Genomic DNA, 18,162 nt, shown 5'->3' on the forward strand with positions numbered 1-18,162 from the left:
GCTTCTGAATTTCAGGGTTTTGACTATGTTATGTATTTGGTTAAACTCATATGCTTTGTTGCATTCCTTAACTGAATTCTATTTTGAAGGAAGATAAATAGCTCTCCTAAAAGTCAGCATGAGGCTTTTAACAGATTGATGGTCAACATCTTGCTGTGAGTCCTTCATGAAGCATGGATGAGTCACACCGACCTCCTCTAGCCTTGAAAATTCTATGATCTATTCCAAAACTCTGATAATTTCTCTAATCTTTTGACAGCACTTTCTGGCATGTGACAGGCAGTTATTTTGCACCTGTATTAGTGACAATAAGAAAGACAGCTTTATCTATATGTGGTCATTCCTCAGTGGCTATTACTTACTTTATATAATTTATATTTTCTATAGCTCTATCTCTGTGCTATTTGGATACACAATTTTTTAATATATATTTTTAAGATTTTATTTATTTATTCATGAGAGACACACACACACACACACAAACAGAGAGAGAGAGAGAGAGGCAGAGACACAGGCAGAGGGAGAAGCAAGATCCATGCAGGGAGCCCGACGTGGGACTCGATCCTAGGACTCCAGGATCACACCCTGGGCTGAAGGCAGAGGCACTAAACCGCTGAGCCACCCGGGCTGCCCAGGATACACAATTTTTGAAGACAATTTAAGAGCATTAGGACTCCAAACTTAGGTTAAAATTGAGCCTTGAATACAGTTATCAGTCCCATTTTTTATTCAGCTAGGCATTGACAACATATTTCTTAACCCCTCTGGTCGTACAAAAATCTTTGCTAATTTCATATAAAAGTATCATCACTTGTTAGCAAATAAAAGATATATCTCAATTTTTAGATATGAATAAAAATAGTATCTGAGAACAAAGAAATATGAAAAATCAAAGAAAAATAATAATTCAAAACTAAACACAAATATAGATATTTCTGCCTTCTGAGGGGGATATGAAGGTGAAAGATCATGTTGGGGAGAAAGGAATTTTCCACTGTTCAAGGTTCTTTCAACTAGTGGCAGCTGGCTGGCTCTGTTGGTAGAGCATGCAACTCTTGATCTCGGGGTTATGAGTTCGAGCCCTATGTTGGGTGTGGAGATTATTTAAAAATAAATTTTTTTTTTTAAATATTCTTCTAACTGGACTAAGAATTAAATTAACTCCAGGCAGATTAACAGGAGAAAATCAAATTTAATTTTCTACATGAGGGGAATCCACACAGACATGAAATTCCAAAACCAGGCAAAATTAGGTATATATCTCATTCTGTACTAAGGAGAAAGAGGTAGGAGTCTGGGACTTCAAAGGGAAAAAATACAATTCACTGGAAGATGAAAAAGTCTAAATGGTAAACAAATCTTTGCTGAGTCATGCAGATATAATGGGATATAGGAATTTTAACAAACACACTTTGCTAAACTTCTCTACAATCCCTAATTCATATTATAATATAATTATCTATGGTGATGGTTCTCGTCTTGGAGCAAGTCTTCTATTCTTTCCAGGCGGTTGGAAGAGATATCAGAGTTTCTTCTTGAGCCTTCTGGGCCTTGATTGTTTTCAAATAATTAACATCCAAGGTAGCCTGTTTTGGGGCAACCTGTCCTTGGCTCCTACAATAGCATAATTCCTATTAGCAGTTGAGCAATGTATCTTTACTTCTCTCTTTCTTCAGATGCTAGTGAGAAAGGAAGAAGGGAAAAGACTGAAATTGCAAAGCCTCTGTCCATTATTCTCTGCAGATAAAGAGTGGGACCTGGAGTCAATGCCCACAGTTGTTAAAGCATTTAGGAGTGGAAATATCTCATGTGCCAGAGCCTAGTTAGTGGTTGGGAAACAAAATTGTTCTGCATAATAATACAAGGGAAATTGAATTTACTAGGGAAATCTAGAGAAGGAAGGTGTCTAAAGAGGAGAAATAGGAAGTGTGAAAAGGGAATATAAAAATATGACAGGAGGCCATAGCCTTTGGAGATGGAGGTCATCAGTGCAGAATTTCAGTCATTGGTGTGGCCCACAGAATTTAACAAGGACATCTAAAATTCAACTTTAAGTTTTTTGCCAGGTGCCACTATCTTGCAGTCTCATCCTTCATACACAGCATTCCGGAATCTGTAAAGCTGCTGCATGTGTGTTAGGATAAATAAAATGTGGTTTTTCTCTGCTTCTAAAGGAGAAGAAAATTATTCCCTTCTCCTTCTTCCTTGAAAGGGTCTCTTTAAAACAAAGGAGTCCTTGATTCCCTACTGTAACATTTGGGAAGATAGATAAATCTCTCCAAGGCTAGATAAACCTCATCTCCTGTTTCCCTATGCAAAGATGTTTCCCAAATCTGGGCTTCATACCCCCTTGAAAGTTCCACACAAATTCTGAAGTTAACCTAGCAGACTATCTTGAGTAACTATTTGTCTCTGAAGTAGATAAGAGGAGTTTAATTATGCTTTCTTCTGCTTTATTCAATTAATTATGTGAAATTTTATTATAACTTCATACTCATAGGCTACCTATGTGCATGTACTACTCTATTGGCTTACTGAGTAGTAAATTAGATCCTTGGACTCAATTCCAATATGTGTATTTGGCAGTGAGAGCATGTCCCAACACCAAGCAATTCTCAGACACCAGCAAGATGTCCAAGAGTTTAACTCAATTCTGGAACTATTGTCCTGGAGGAGATAATTTCAGATTCCACAGACTATAGGTTCAGTTCTACAAGACTGCTTGCTACCTATCCACTCCCCCTACTTAAGACACTAGCCAGTCCTAAGTCCAGACTGTTAGCCATGCTTCTAAACAACTAGCTATAAATCAGATTCCCATGACCTCCTACTTGGGTTTAATTTCCTATAGATGGAAGAAATGCTAAGGTAAGGTATGGGGAAAGGGGTTGGAGTTTCTATGCTTTCTCTAAGCTTGTCACTCTCTCCAATCTCCACATGTTCACCAACCTGGAAACTCTCTAAACCCCATCCTTTTGAGTTTTAATGGAGGCTTTATGAAACATTTATGATTAATTGAATTATTGGCCATTGGTGATTGATTCAACCTCCAGCACCTACTCCCTTTCCCTACCCTACAGGAGGTAGTTGGGGTGGGATTGAAAGTTCCAAATCTATAATCACATCATTGGCTCCATTGGCCACCAGACTTCATCCTTAAGTGCTCTCAAAAGTCATCTCATTAACATAACAAAGACACCTATATCACTCTCCACACTTAGGAAATTCCAAGGGTTTAGGGAGATGTGTGAGCCAGGAACAGTGGACAAAGACCAAATATATATGAGAAATATATTTTGGTCATATATATTTCTTAGGAATCACAGTATCACAAGTACTAAATCAATTTTCTTTCTTTTCTGCATTGATGTGGAGGTGTCTCTTTTGTTCATAGGACTTTTATTTGCCTAACACATGTCTTTTATGCTTTAGAAAGAAATTAAGAAAAAGGAGATGTGACTTCTATTGGGGACCATGCTCTAAAGAAGAGATATAGCATCTGTACACAAATAATTTATCAAAAGCAAAAGTTTGGAGCCAGAGAAGACAAGGAGAAATGTAGTACCTCCTTCTCCATACCCACTCCCACCTCAATACAGAGTATCTTCTTACCTTAGTTGACATCTGGGACAAACACATAAAGTAATTGGGATTATCCTGCATGGAATGTTTTGATGTAATTTTTTAAAAAGATTTTATTTATTTATTCATGAGAGGCAGAAAGAGAGACAGAGACAGAGACAGAGACACAGGCAGAGGGAGAAGCAGGCTCCATGCAGGGAGCCTGATGTGGGACTCCACCCGGGTCTCCTGGATCACGCCCTGGGCTAAAGGTGGCGCTAAACCGCTAAACCACCAGGGCTGCCCTGATGTAATTTTTTTTAAGTAATCTCTACAGACCCAATGTGGGGCTCAAACTCATGACCCCAAGATCAAGAGTTAGTTGTATGCTCCACTGACTGAGCCAGCAGGCACCCCTCTAATCTTTTTTAAGAAGGAACATTTGTGTAACATCTTCCATGTTATGGGACATTTTTTAAAACATCAACTTGATGATTGTATGATAACATTGAATGGATACATAAAAATTTATTTAATAAATTTACCCTTTTTTGTTATAGATAATATTTAGATGAGTAGCTCTGTTTTTTTAGTTTGTATTTTCCTTATATTTTTATTTAGATATAATTTCCAACTTCCAGATATTTGCTAGAATAGTACAGAGAGCACCTATATACACTATTCCTAAATTCACCTACCATTAACATCTTGTCTCACTTGCTCTATCATTTGCTTTTTGTTGGGGGAAAATTTTTCTCTACCAACTTAGGTCAGATTGGGGGTATGGTGACCTGTGAATTAACTGACAATTGCCAGTTTTACAGGGGAAAAGATTTACTTACATACATGTGGGAGCAGTCACAATAGTTTATCTAGCAGCTTAGTATGGGGAAAAGGGTGTGGGTAGTTAGGAGCTTCAGTGGGAATGTATGCAAGATTCTACTGGGCTTTTTCATCCTGATATTAATAGGCCATCTCCTTCCTGGCTGGAAACTCCCCTTGAGGGCAATTTTCGGCAGCTGAATTCTCAACTACTGGTGCTAAGAGTTTGTTTACTCACAAACAGGAAAATTCCCCAAAGGGGAGTTAATGTTAGCTGTACATTCCAGGTGCTCTGTTTTAGTTAGATAAGGAAATTTCAGAAAAGGTTTGTGCACCTTTTATAGCTCAAATGTTTCTCATTTTAAATGATCTTTATGACTTTCTGGTGAGTTATTAGTATTTTCATCTTTCCTGCTCCATGTGTATGTATCTGCAGCATGCACACACATATATGTGTAAGTATATACATATATATATTTACATTTATAGAAAGGAAGCAAAATATACCACCCCAAAATATGACTCTTTGGTATATTCAGTGTTTTAAGCTGGTTATTTATTTATTTTTTTTAAGATTTTGTTTTTATATTTGATTGAGAGAGAGAGCATGCAAGCAGAGAGAGGGGCAAAGGGAGAGGGAGGCTCTCTGCTGAGCCTGGAGATCCAGCTGGGGCTCAATCCTACAATTTGAGATCGTGACCCAAGCCAAATGAAGAGTCATATGCTTAACTGACTGAGCGACCCTGGTGCCCCTAAGCTGGTTATTTTTAAGAAACTGCAGACACAAGAAATTCTGAAAACCCAGTGGAAGTGACTGTTTTTATGAGACATGTACATTTATAAGAAAAATCTCTATTTGTAAGGGTGTCTCCCTGGCTGTACCAGGAAGAGGAGGAAACTATGTGGTTTCTTAATCTCCAGTAACTGTTACCAATGGAGAAGGCCTGGAGTTACATCTGCATTACCATCTTACTCTTTTTTTACTGTTTTGTTCCTGGTAATCTCCCACAACTGACTTCCCTGCAACATCTTCTTTTGTCTTTAGCTGAGGACGGTGTTTAAGGTGATGCATTTGGCCATTTGGGAGGGTTACTCAGTTTTCCTGGGTCTCTCCCCTGTATACAGAAGGTATACATGTTATTGAACTTTTACTTGTTTTTGTCCTGTTGATCTGTCTTACATCAACTTAATTATTAGTTCAGCCAAAGAACCTAGACAAGAAGGGAAAAATCTCCCACCCCTGCAGATGGCGACCACGAAGGACAAACTTCACTGGCGTGATTTTGCTTGCTGTGAGGCTGCAGCAGCTGAAATCCTGGGATCTCTGACAGGGCCAGCCCAAGGTAAGAATTCTTACCATATTTGTCTCCCAGTTCTGTTTGCAGGGACTGGTTAAAACAAAAGTGATGAGTGAACTTTTCTTTTTCTGAATGTAGATTAGCAGGAGAAAATATCTGTGGAACTAGTTCCTTTGGTACAGTGACTCTGGTAAAGAATTGATTGTGGACAACTGATCAAAGAATTCACCCAAGGCAGAACAGAGGGAGATAGACATTTATTGAATTCACTGCAAGGGAGCAGTGGGCAGGACAGCAAAGGAGAGACTGCCCAGAGGCAGTGATGGGGGGCAATAATTAAGAGGGGGAGTAAGGAGGTATGGGAATGTATGGAATTTTCCTTATTTGGAGACTGTGCCTGGTTATAAGTAGCCTATTGGTCTGCTAGGACTTGTAGATATTTTGAGGTTGGTTGCCTAACTTATAAGCCTGTTCACATTCATTCCAGTGGTCACTGTGGGCCCTTTTACCTTATTCAGGTTTCTATTACTCAAACCCTGCTCCTAAAAGTAGCCTCTACATTGGTAATGAGTACTTTTGTTTTTTATTGATCCTTTCCATCCCAGAGATAGTCACTATTTTTCTTTTTCTGTCTATTGTGTTGTTTGTTATCTTGCTCTGTGTCCTGAGAGTGTGGCTTTGTGACCACTGAGAATATTCTGACTGGTCTCCCAGTCAGAAGGTGCATTTACTGGTGTGCATTTTGGTGGCCAGTTGACGGGGATTCTGAGATACAAAGTCACAAGCAGTATTCTCTTTGTCCAACTGTGCCAGCTCTCAGGGAGTTTGTGATAGGAGGTCCTGGTCCATAAGGGACTTTTGCCATCCCAACTTCCATTGTTTTGTTAGTGCTGAAAAAAATCCCATCACTGTGGCATCTTCCTGCTGTCACAGATTAGTGGGTCTGTATCTGGAGATATCTCATGTTCTTGTGGGAAACCAGAAATATTTTCATCATACCATTCTTACCACCTGTAAAAATGAAGGCCTTTGCTTTCTTAGAATGTCTTTGGGAGCCAGCTTTCTAGATCCTGAGAGGTCTGCAATTTTGCACTGTCTTGTAGGATGGCTCTTTCATCTTTGGTTAAGCCATGAAAAGGCTTATTGATTTGAGTTACTAGTAAGATTAATAGACCCTACTCAGGGATCCCTGGGTGGCTCAGTGGTTTAGCGCCTGTCTTCAGCCCAGGGCGTAATCCTGCAGTCCCGGGATTGGATCGAGTCCCACATCAGGCTTCCTGCATGGAGCCTGCTTCTCCCTCTGCCTGTCTCTCTCTCTCTCTCTCTCTCTCTCTCTGTTTCTCTCTCTCTTTCTCTCTGTCTCTCATGAATAAATAAATAAAATCTTAAAAAATAGACCCTACTCATCAATGGCCATATGATGAATCCTTCGAATTGGACAAACTTTTTTTTTTAAAGATTTTATTTATTTACTCATGAGAGACACACAGAGAAGCAGAGACCTAGGCAGAGGGAGAAGCAGGCTCCCCACAGAAAACCCAATGTGGGACTCAATCCCAGGACTTTGGGATCATGACCTGAGCCAAAGGCAGACACTCAACCATTAAGCTACCCAGGTGCCCCTGGACAAACTTTTATATTTGAATTTTTTAAAAAGAGAGTTCTCCTCCTAAACAATGGTCTTATTGGTACCAATGGAAAGACCAGATTAAAAAGTGGACACCAAGGTATAATAGCTAGCCTTAGAGTCTCCCTCTACAGGATAAAAGAACAGAAATAAGACAAAAATTAATGTCCACATCCAATGTAAATTCCCTTCCCCAAATCCTGGCCCCATCTGCCTGTTTTAACTTCTCTTTCCTTACAAGATTTATAAAGAACACTCTGGCTTAATCTCTAGGCCCAAAGTATACAGATTACTCATGTAAATACTGAAAGCCAGAAAGTAAATTTAGCAGAAGCATCTAGGACAGGTAATGGGGCTCACTTTGCTATTTCTTACCTCTCTGACTTTCCAGGGCTCTGAAATCAGCCAGCTTCAGATTTCCTATGTAATCTTCTTTGTGGAGGTATCCTAGACACCCCACCCAAAGAAGTCATGTCCCCTGGACAGCAACAGATCTTTTAAATTATAAAGCCCTTCTACCTCCACTTCAGCATATCTTTCCAAATTTACAGAGGAGTTACAAAGATTAGCGTCCATTTATAACCCACCTCACAGAGGAAACAGATGACCAAAATTCCTCCTAGGCCCCCTAAAGTGATCAGCTGAAGGCTAATGTTCAGGGGCTGATAAAAGCCAAAGTTGAATTCTATACTCAGAAAGAAGGCTTTTGTTAAAACATTTTATACAGACTTTACAAAGGCATAATTTTTTGATTCCCATCTTAGTTGGAAATTTTCCTGGTGTGAAGAAGCAAGTTTAGCTGGAAAGATGGGTCAGTCCCTTGATATTCAGGCTGTAATCCAGTTCTTCTAGGGGAATTGGAAACAACTGTTTTTGTCTTACAACTCTATACAAACCAGAAATATGACTCTTATAAGTGGTTCAAATCCTACCTCTCTTTACCAATTCTCAGATCTCTTGTACTCATCTCAAAATACTTGCAGATATTGGGATGTTGGAAACGGAATTTTCCTGCAATTCAGAAAAAGAAGGAATTATTTAAATTACCTTAGACCTCCAATAATAGACAAATAAGCCACCAAAACTCCACTTCAGAGAAAACTTGGATACTTTCTCTGTGCCTTCACGATGTAGATTTTCTACACTCTTCTCTAGGACCTAAGAGCCATTCTTTGAAATAGAAACTTTAGGGAGAGACTTCTCATTAGTAGGGTTAAAAAAAAGAGAGAGGAAGTATTTGGAAATTGAGCAAATGAAAAATCTCCACAGATATTGGTAACTGTACGGTCTATGTTTGTGTCTGTATGTTTATGTGTATCTATATATGTATGTTGTAGATGTGTGATATTTTTCTACCTCCAGAGGATATTGCCAAAATTAATTTGTGAAAGAGCTCTATTTAATCGGCTTAGACAGGGGCACCTGGGTGGCCCAGTCTGTTAAGCATCCAACTCTTGGTTTTGGCTCTGAGATCTCTTGGTGAGATCTCAGGGTTGTGAGATGGAGCTGGAGACAGGCTCTGTGCTCAGCCTGGAGTCTGCTTAAGATTCTCTCCCTCTCCCTCCATCTCTCCTTCTTGTGCTCTCTCTCTCTCTCTCTGAAATAAATAAATATATCTTTTTAAAAAATGAACAATTGGCTTAAACAAACAAGTGCTTCTGTATTTAGTATTCATAAAAATTTGGAAAAAACATATAACTAAGAAACAGAAACTAGGGCAGCCCCCATGGCTCAGCGGTTTAGCACCGCCTTCAGCCCAGGGCGTGATCCTGGAGACCCGGGATCGAGTCCCACATCAGGCTCCCTGCATGGAGCCTGCTTCTCCCTCTGCCTGTGTCTCTGCCTCTCTCTCTCTGTGTCTCTTGTGAATAAATAAATAAAATCTTAAAAAAAAAAGAAAAAAAAAAGAACGAAAGAAAGAAAGAGAAACTAACCCAAAATGCTTTTCGAGTTCACCTGATCTAGGATAATCTTTGGTAAATAAAAGCTACTTGAAATGTATTGACTTAATTAAAATAAATATGTTTTCAGAGTTACCAACATTAAATGTAATTCAGATAGACAACAACGTGAGCTTACTGATCAAATTCATATTATCTCTGTTACAAACTTTGTCAGCAAGACATGTTTTCATAATTAATCTGAATATAATTATTAAGAACAAGTGAATTAAATAGATGTAAGATTAAATTTATAAATGAACTTTTCAGCAATCTTTTTGTCTCCCTATATAGTTCCACAAAACTTCTTGGTAACTTAAAACCTTAGAGTTTTACTCAGTTAAATTAGATGATAGAAATGAATAGATGATGATATTCATAGATATTTCATAGATGAAATATGTAGATCATTTCCAAATAAGATAAAATACTGAAACATTGATATTGAACATAGGTTTATCTACTTTTATCTTCTTATTACAGAGAAAGTAAAAATGTTTGTTTTGCATTTGTTAGTAAACATGGCTTGTGCCACATTGAAAGATTGTACTATTAAAAGGGGTATATGCTTCTAGAAAGTATGAAGTGTATTCCTAAATTTGCCAACCTAAAGAATGCTGATGTAGCCAACAGTTTACAATTTCTTATTTCTTAGTTTCCACTAGGAATTAAAGTTTCTAAGGGTTAAGAATTCTAATATATGGGGGATCCCTGGGTGGCTCAGCAGTTTAGCACCTGCCTTCGGCCCAAGGCATGATCCTGAAGTCCTGGGATCAGGTCCCAGGTTGGGCTTCCTGTGTGGAGCCTGCTTCTCCTTCCGTCTGTGTCTCTGCTTCTCCCTCTGCCTGTGTCTCTGCCTTTCTCTCACTCTGTGTCTCATGAATAAATAAATAAAATCTTAAAAAAAAGAACTCTAATATATGTAATTAAAACTGCTAGAAATAATGAGGAACACATTTCTATATGCAAAGAAAATAGAATGTGTACTTTTAGTAAGAAAAAGTATGAGGAATGGACTTGCATTTTTGTTGAGGGAAAAGAAAGTAATTTTGTCCTAAAGCAATGCTGATATTTCACAGTAATCCATAATCCTATTTAGTCAAGTGTTCAAACATTTTGACATTTCTGACAAAGTTTCCAAAATCAAATTCTTTAAAAAAATTTTTTATTGTTTTTAATTTTAATCCCTGTATAGTTAACAGACAGTGTTATATTAGTTTCAAGTGTACAATATAGTGATCCAACAATTCTATGCATTTAGTGCTCATCATTGTAAATACACCCTTTATCTCCTTTACCTATTTCACCCTCCCCCTACTCAGCTCCTCTCTGGTTACCATCTATAGTTAAGAGTCTTTTTATTGTTTTGTCTCTCTTTTCTTTTTCCTTCACTCATTTGTTTTATTTCTTAAATTACACATATGAGTGAAATCGTATGATATTTGTCTTTCTCTGACTGACTTTGCTTAGCTTTATACTCTCTAGTTCTATCCATGTTGCAAATGGCAAGATTTCATTTTTTACAGCTGAATAATATTCTAGTGTCTGTCGTGTGTGTGTGTGTGTGTGTGTGTGTGTGTGTTGGACCTTCACCATTCATCTATTGATGGACATCACTTAGGCTGCTTTCATGATTTGGCTATTGTAAATAACCCTGTTATAAACATAGGGGTGCATATACCCTTTCAAATTAGTGTTTTTGTATTATTTGAGTAAGTACTCAGTAGTACGATTACTGGATAGTGGACTAGTTCTATTTTAGATTGTTTGGGGAACCTCCATACTGTTTTCCACAGTGGCTGTGCCAGTTTGCATTCCCACCAAAGTGCATAAGAGTTTCTTTTTCCCCACATCCTTGCCAAGAGTTATTGTTTCTTCAAAATTAAATTCTTAATGAAGTTATTTTTTGATCTGGAAGAAATTTTGGGATATTTTAGGAGGTCTCAGGAAGTTCTTAAAAGATTTGTTAAACTAATTAGGCTTATTTGGTATATTAAATTATGGGGGAATCATTGTCAAATAAGTGATGTTAAACCTTCTTAGATTATATTTGTGAAGATATATGTTATTAATAAGTGTTCTAAAAAATGTGTGAAGTTTTAAAAAGTCTTGTTTGGGATCCCTGGGTGGCGCAGTGGTTTAGCGCCTGCCTTTGGCCCAGGGCGCGATCCTGGAGACCCGGGATCGAATCCCACGTCAGGCTCCCAGTGCATGGAGCCTGCTTCTCCCTCTGCCTGTGTCTCTGCCTCTCTCTCTCTCTCTGTGACTATCATAAATAAAAATTAAAAAAAATAAAAAATAAAAAAAATAAAAAGTCTTGTTTGTCTTGGTATAATGTTAGCACTTATAATTCTAGTTATTATCTTGAAGTGTTGTGTGTCACAGAAATAACCAAATTTCTTTGTCAATACATCACAGTGAACTCTCAGCAGATCTTTAATCATGGGCATTTTTAAGTCTTATAGATAGTTATTGTTTTACTCTGATAATTTTGTAGGTGTGTTTGTTTTCAGAGATTCATGGACAGGACTTTTGACAAATATGGCATTCTGATAACCTAAAGATCACAAAACCGAATTGGGTAAGAATTTCTGGAACAGGTGGGAAAACTGGATTCAGCAAAAAAGAATTAATAACATGGGACTGAATGAACTGAAGGGGATGATTTTTTTTTAAAGATTTTATTTATTTATTCATGAGAGACAGAGAGAAGCAGAGACACAGACAGAGGGAGAAGCAGGCTCCATGCAGGGAGCCCAACTTTGGACTCGATCCCGGGTCTCTAGGATCAGGCCCTGGGCTGAAGGCAGCTCTACACGGCTAAGCCACTGGGGCTGCCCTAAGAAACATTCCTGATTTTTAAGAATATTTTGTCTTTCCAAATTTAATGAAACTTTTTCTCTTAAGCTAACTATGATTTACAGCAATTTGATGAAATACACCTTTATGAACAAACTGAAGCATTTCAGTTTTTCTTCCCAATCCCTCTGGAATTCAGAAACTGTCAGTAAGCATTCTTATATTTTCATGATAATGTATTTATTTGCATAAATTCAATAATCACCTGTTCTCCTGGTAAAGGACAAAATTATAAACATTGGTTATATACCAAGGCTTTGACTGGCATGCCATATTTGAGAGAGACATTCATAGACTCAGATATAAACAGACAGCCTTAAGAAACTAAAGTTGACTTTATGGAGCTAATAAAGCCCCTCGGAAAAACAGCCCAGTACCTTATTTACAGAGTGTCCAGATAGGTGAGTAAGAAGGTCAATTTCTGGCAGATGCAGGAACCTCAGGATATTTTGGGAACCTTGAGAAGAGGAATTTACCCAAATCTATAGGTATTACAGGTAAATCTGATGGCAAACCTTTGGCTTGGCTTTCTGGCCTGGAGAAACTTTTTAACGTTCGATATGAGACTCCTTATGCAAGGTTCCAGCAGAGAAAATTTAAAAAGAGCCTACTTGATCAGCTGCTATTCTTGCCACACTTACGTAAATAATCAGGCCAAGTTTATTGGAACTAGATTTATTTTGCAAAATATTAGTCCTAATTTGGCTCTCTTTGGTGGAAATGAGGATGATTTTAGAGAGAAAAAGTATGTTTCAATAACGTACATTCTAGTTCTGATTAATTGGCTTTGAGGATTTATTGTTTGCTTACAAATTGGACTGGATCCTAAATTATTCTGGTTTTCTCAAATATCTGTCTATGACTCCCCAAATTAATGTTTCCAATTTTCTCACATCCTTTTGATTTGGAATCATTGAGAACTAAAACTGTTCTTTTTTTCTGAAGCCCTGCAAACTGAAGCTGGTCAACTTGATATCAACTTCAGAAAATTGCTACTATAGCCCATGTTTAAACAGTGTTCATGCCTGTTTTCATGTGGGCCACTCAGAAAGATCACCAGAGACATTCAAACTACAAACCAAGAAAATCTTTCAGATTTCCACTGCCTGCCCTCACTTTATCTGCAGATGCTTTGATCCTAACATGTAGAAATCTTGACTGGCTCCCACCTAGGCTCAGAAACTGGTTTATAATCTGCTCCAGTCATTAACCTTTGTTTTTCTTTTGTTTCCATAAAAAGGCCTCTTATTAATTACCTGATTGCTTGTACAATATAGACCTGAATTTGGGAGTCCCTTGCATGACCACCCCCTGAAATGAGACACAAATGTTCAACTAAACTGACATATTCTCAAGACAGAGACTGGTTCAATGAGATATAGAGCAGTCTATCAACTTAGCTTCTGGATTTTGAAACTTTTTTAAAGCTTCAAAGATGAAACTGAAGGGGAACAAAAGATACCAACCCTAAATATGCCTCTATGGCATATTGATTATTTTAAGCTGGTTAATTTTAAGAAACTGCCAACACAAGAGAAGCTCTGAAAACCCAATGGATGTTACCTTCCTGTAAGAGATACTTACATTTATAGGAAAAAATCTCCATTTGTAAGGGTGTCTCCTTCCCTTCTCTATACCAGGAAGAGGAGGATATCTAAATCTAGAAACTCTTATTAGTGCAGAAGGCAAGGACTTCTATCTGCATTACAGTCTTACTCCTGTTTACTCTGCTTTTCCTGGTAACCTCCCACAACTGACTCCAACCCTCAACATCTCCTTTTCCCTTTAGCAGAGGATGGTGCTTAAACTGATGCCTTCGGCCATTCAGGGGGTTACTCAGTTTTCCTGGGTCGCTCCCACAGAAACAGGAAGTATACATGTTATTAAACTTTTGTTTTTCTTTTGTTAATCTGTCTTATATCAATTTAATTATTAGACCAACCAAAGAATCTAGAAGGATAAAAAGGAAAATTTTCTGTCCCTATAATCTATGTATCTATCTAGATGGATATATGGACTTAAACTCAGAGAATAGTATCTTTTTGTGAACATTTCTTCCTACTATATTTAACCCTAATACTCCAGTCTGTATGAATGGTTAAAAGATAACTAAGGGATAATTTTTTAAAGATTTTATTCATTTATTTGAGGGAGAGAGAGTGCACATGCACATGAGTTGGGAGGAGGGGCAGAGGGAAAGTGGGAGGGAGAAGCAGACTCCCTGCTGAGCAAGGTGTCCAATGTGCAGCTCCGTCTCAGGACCGTGGATCAGGACCTGAGCCTAAGGCAGACGCTTAATGGACTAAGACACCCAGGTGCCCCCTGAAGCATAGTTATCATTTTTAGTTTATTTGAGCAAAAGTTGATTAGAATCAAGTAGAACCACACCAGAAGTGGTCAGAGCTGCTCCACTGACAGAAGCAGGTCGAGATTTATATAGGGAAAGTGTGGAAACAAAGTAAGGAAATTATTTGATTGACTATAAGTTAGATTTATTTAAGTTTAAATCTTCAGTTTAAAATTGCCTTATTTGGAAAAACCTAGCTGGCTGAGTATTATTGGTTGTCCTTTGGTTTTGATTTCTTAATGTTAAGTATTTTGTCTTGGGTTTTAGTTTGCTTATGTAGAATGCTAAGGTATTAAAACCACCTCAGTCTAATGGCCTCCTTTGTTTACTTAATATAACATTACTAAGAATGGGTAGATCTGTTGTATAACCACAGTGCAGTTATCAACTTTAGCATGTTTAACATTGATATAATTATATTTCCTAATCTATCATCCACCATCCAATTTTGTCAATTGACCCAATAATGTATTTTGTAGCAATTTTTTCCCCTTCAGCAAGGGATTCAATTAGGATCAGAGATTATATTTAGTTGTCACATCTTTTTAGTCTATTTTTTAAAGATATCCCATGTATGAAATAAACATGTTAGTATACTTCTGTTTGCTTTTTCTTGTGTTAATCTATTTTTTATTATGGGGGGATCTTAGCCACAATCCCTGAAAGGTAAAGGGACAATTGTTTCCCTCTTTACAGTAGGAAGATACCATAAGACCCTGCAAATACTCTCACCTCTTCATCAAAAATTTCCCTCTCAGGGTGCTTTGGTGGTGCAGTTAAGTCACCAACTCTTTTTCAGCCAGGTCATGATCTTAGGGTCATGAGATTGAGCCCCATGTCAGGCTCTGTGCTCAGTGCAGGGTGATTCTCTCTTCTCTCTCTATCCCTCTCATTTATGCTCTTTCTCTCTCTCTCTCAAATGAATAAATCTAAAAAAAAAAATTCCCTGTAGATTTAATATTTATTGATTTGTACCTGAGGCAATCTTTACTACTTTGGCTGAAAAACGAAGATTTTCCCATTCAACTACTCTTTTCATATTAATGAGTTAGCACTTTCTTACACCTGCAGTGCATGAAATTGTGCTTCTCTCTCCACCCTCATTAACATTTATTATCTTTTGCTTTTGCTTATCTTTTGCTTTTGAATGAATAAATAAATAAATCTTTAAAAATAAAATAAAATAAAATAAATAATTTAAAAAAAGATTTTATTTATTTATTCATGAGAGACACACACAGAGAGAGAGGCAGAGATCCAGGCAGAGGGAGAAGCAGGCTCCATGCAGGGAGCCTGATGCGGGACTCGATCCTGGGACTCCAGGATCACACCCTGGGTGGAAGGCAGGCACTAAACCACGGAGCCACCAGGGATCCCCATAAATAAACATTTTTTGAGTCAAATTTATCCATGTTTTCCTTTGTGATTTTTTCATTATATAATAATTAGAAAGTCTGTTTTATATAGTACATAATAAATTACATAATATTTTAGTGTTGATTATATTCATGCTGCCTATATGAAAGGGGCTTCGTGTGTATATGTGTGTGCAGAAGAACAGATAAAGAATTATGGTGATTAGTTCCAAATATAATTTCATAATAGTAACAGTTATTAATACTGGAACTGTTAGTGAGGAAGATTGTGTGTGTGTTTATAAGATCTCTTTTAACACCAGGATCATTCACAACTTTCTCCTTAGGGTCAGATATAGTTAAAAGGTATGTGGAACTTAAGAAACAAAACAGATGAACACAGGCGAAGGGAGGGAAAAGTGAAATAAAACCAAGTCAGAGAGGGAGACAATCTGTAAGAGACTCCTAACTATAGGAAAAAAACTGAGGGTTGCTAGAGGGGAGGTGAGTAGCAGAATGGGGTAACTGGGTGATGAGCATTAAGGAGGACAAGTGATATAATGAACACTGGGTGTTATATGCAATGGATGAATAACTGAACTCTACATCTGAAACTAATGATACACTGTATGTTAACTCATTGAATTTAAATTAAATAAAAAATTTTAAGAAAGGTTAATAAGACAACATGAAGCAAAAGATTTGTTGCTGTTATTTTTTTACAAGACCAAATAGGGTAAAGATGCCCTCTAGTGGAAAGTTAGGTCCTCTCTACAATCAAACTGAAAGCATGAAAAAAATCTGCTATCCATCGTTTTACTTTAAACTGCTCTACATATGCAATTGAGATGTAGGGTTTTTGCTTTCTTTCTGAACAATAGAATCAATAAAGAATTAAGAAATTAATTCTCTTACATATTAAATTATATTCCCATTCATATGCTCTTCTTGGATGGATTTTATTTATTTTAATTACTTCCATGGCACATTATCTTATAAATAGGGAAAACAAAATTGTCATGGTCAACAGTCTGTTTTCTTTTTTGAAAAAAGAATTGGTCACTCTTTATTGACAAGTATATCTACTCTTATCAGTTTATGTAAGTAAATATTGACTTGTTCAATAGACAATCTGAATGTGTTATCAGAATTTGCTTTAATTTTATGAAAGAAATTATTTTAATATTATGAAAGTAAATAGTTTGTAAAGTTATCAAAAGAGATAATGATAAATATTAGAAAAGAAAGATGTTGACAGAAATGCTTATTATATGACTTCCAGTGTTGATAATGGTTGAAAAGGAGATAAAAGGATAAAGGAAATTGAATGTGTAGAATTAATTTTGTGGTCTTTTAAAAAAAAAAATCTAGGCCAATTGGATATCTGTCAGGACAAAAAAAATATGAATCTTAACTTCCCCTCACATCATAGAGAAAAATTGATTCCAGGTGGATTGTAGATCTAAATGTAAAAGGTAAAAAAGGAGCTTCTAGAAGAAAACATAGGCATCTTTGGGATAGCAAATATTTCTCAAACTGTATACGAATAACGCCTACAAAGGAAATTTTTGATAATTGTAGTAAACGAAAATTAAGAGCTTCTTTAAATAAAAAACACTCCTAAAAGGAGTGGAAAGGCAAATCACATGCTGGGAGAAGACATTTGCAATACATGTATTCAATAAAGGACTCATCAAGAATATGTAAGGAATTCTTATAAATCAATAAGAAAAAGAATATAGTAGAAAAATGGACAACAATTTAATAGGAATTTTGCGAAAAAATTCTAAGGACCAATAAACTTATGAAAATGTGTTCGACTTCCTTAGTCATCAGGGAAAGTAAACTTAAATCACAGTGTGATAGGTAGCACTATAACTAGAACTGTAGTGGTAAATGTTGGACAATGGGCTTTCCAGTAGGGGAAAAAAAGTATATCACAAATTGACATATAATAAAAAAAAATACAATATAATATAAATTCTTCTAAATTCCATTTAGCCAATTGATGTTTATAGAATGAATGCTTTTATTGGTTTTTGCTGAACTCTTGTTTTTTTTTTTTTAAGATTTTATGTACTTATTCATGAAAGACACAGAGAGAGAGGCAGAGACATAGAGGGAGAAGCAGGCCCCTCATAAGGAACCTGATGTGGGACTTGATCCCCGGACATGAAATCATACCCTGAGCCAAAGGCAGACGTTCAACCCCTGAGCCACCCAGGCATCACTTTGCTGACCTCTTGTAATCCATATCTGTTTGCAATTCAACCATGCTTTGATAATTTTTTTTAGCTATTCACAACATATCAGCTACAAATATGACACTTTTGAGTTTAACCTGCATTATTAA

General features: G+C 37.0%; 1 pseudogene; it reads left to right on the forward strand.

Moving 5' to 3' along the window:
* Positions 1–5,629: 5,629 nt before the first annotated feature.
* The window catches only part of LOC144302294 (small ribosomal subunit protein uS2 pseudogene), a 30,647-nt pseudogene continuing 18,114 nt past the window's right edge, over positions 5,630–18,162 (forward strand).

This window comes from Canis aureus, chromosome 31 (genome assembly GCF_053574225.1).
Source record: "Canis aureus isolate CA01 chromosome 31, VMU_Caureus_v.1.0, whole genome shotgun sequence".
NCBI classification, from domain to species: domain Eukaryota; kingdom Metazoa; phylum Chordata; class Mammalia; order Carnivora; family Canidae; genus Canis; species Canis aureus.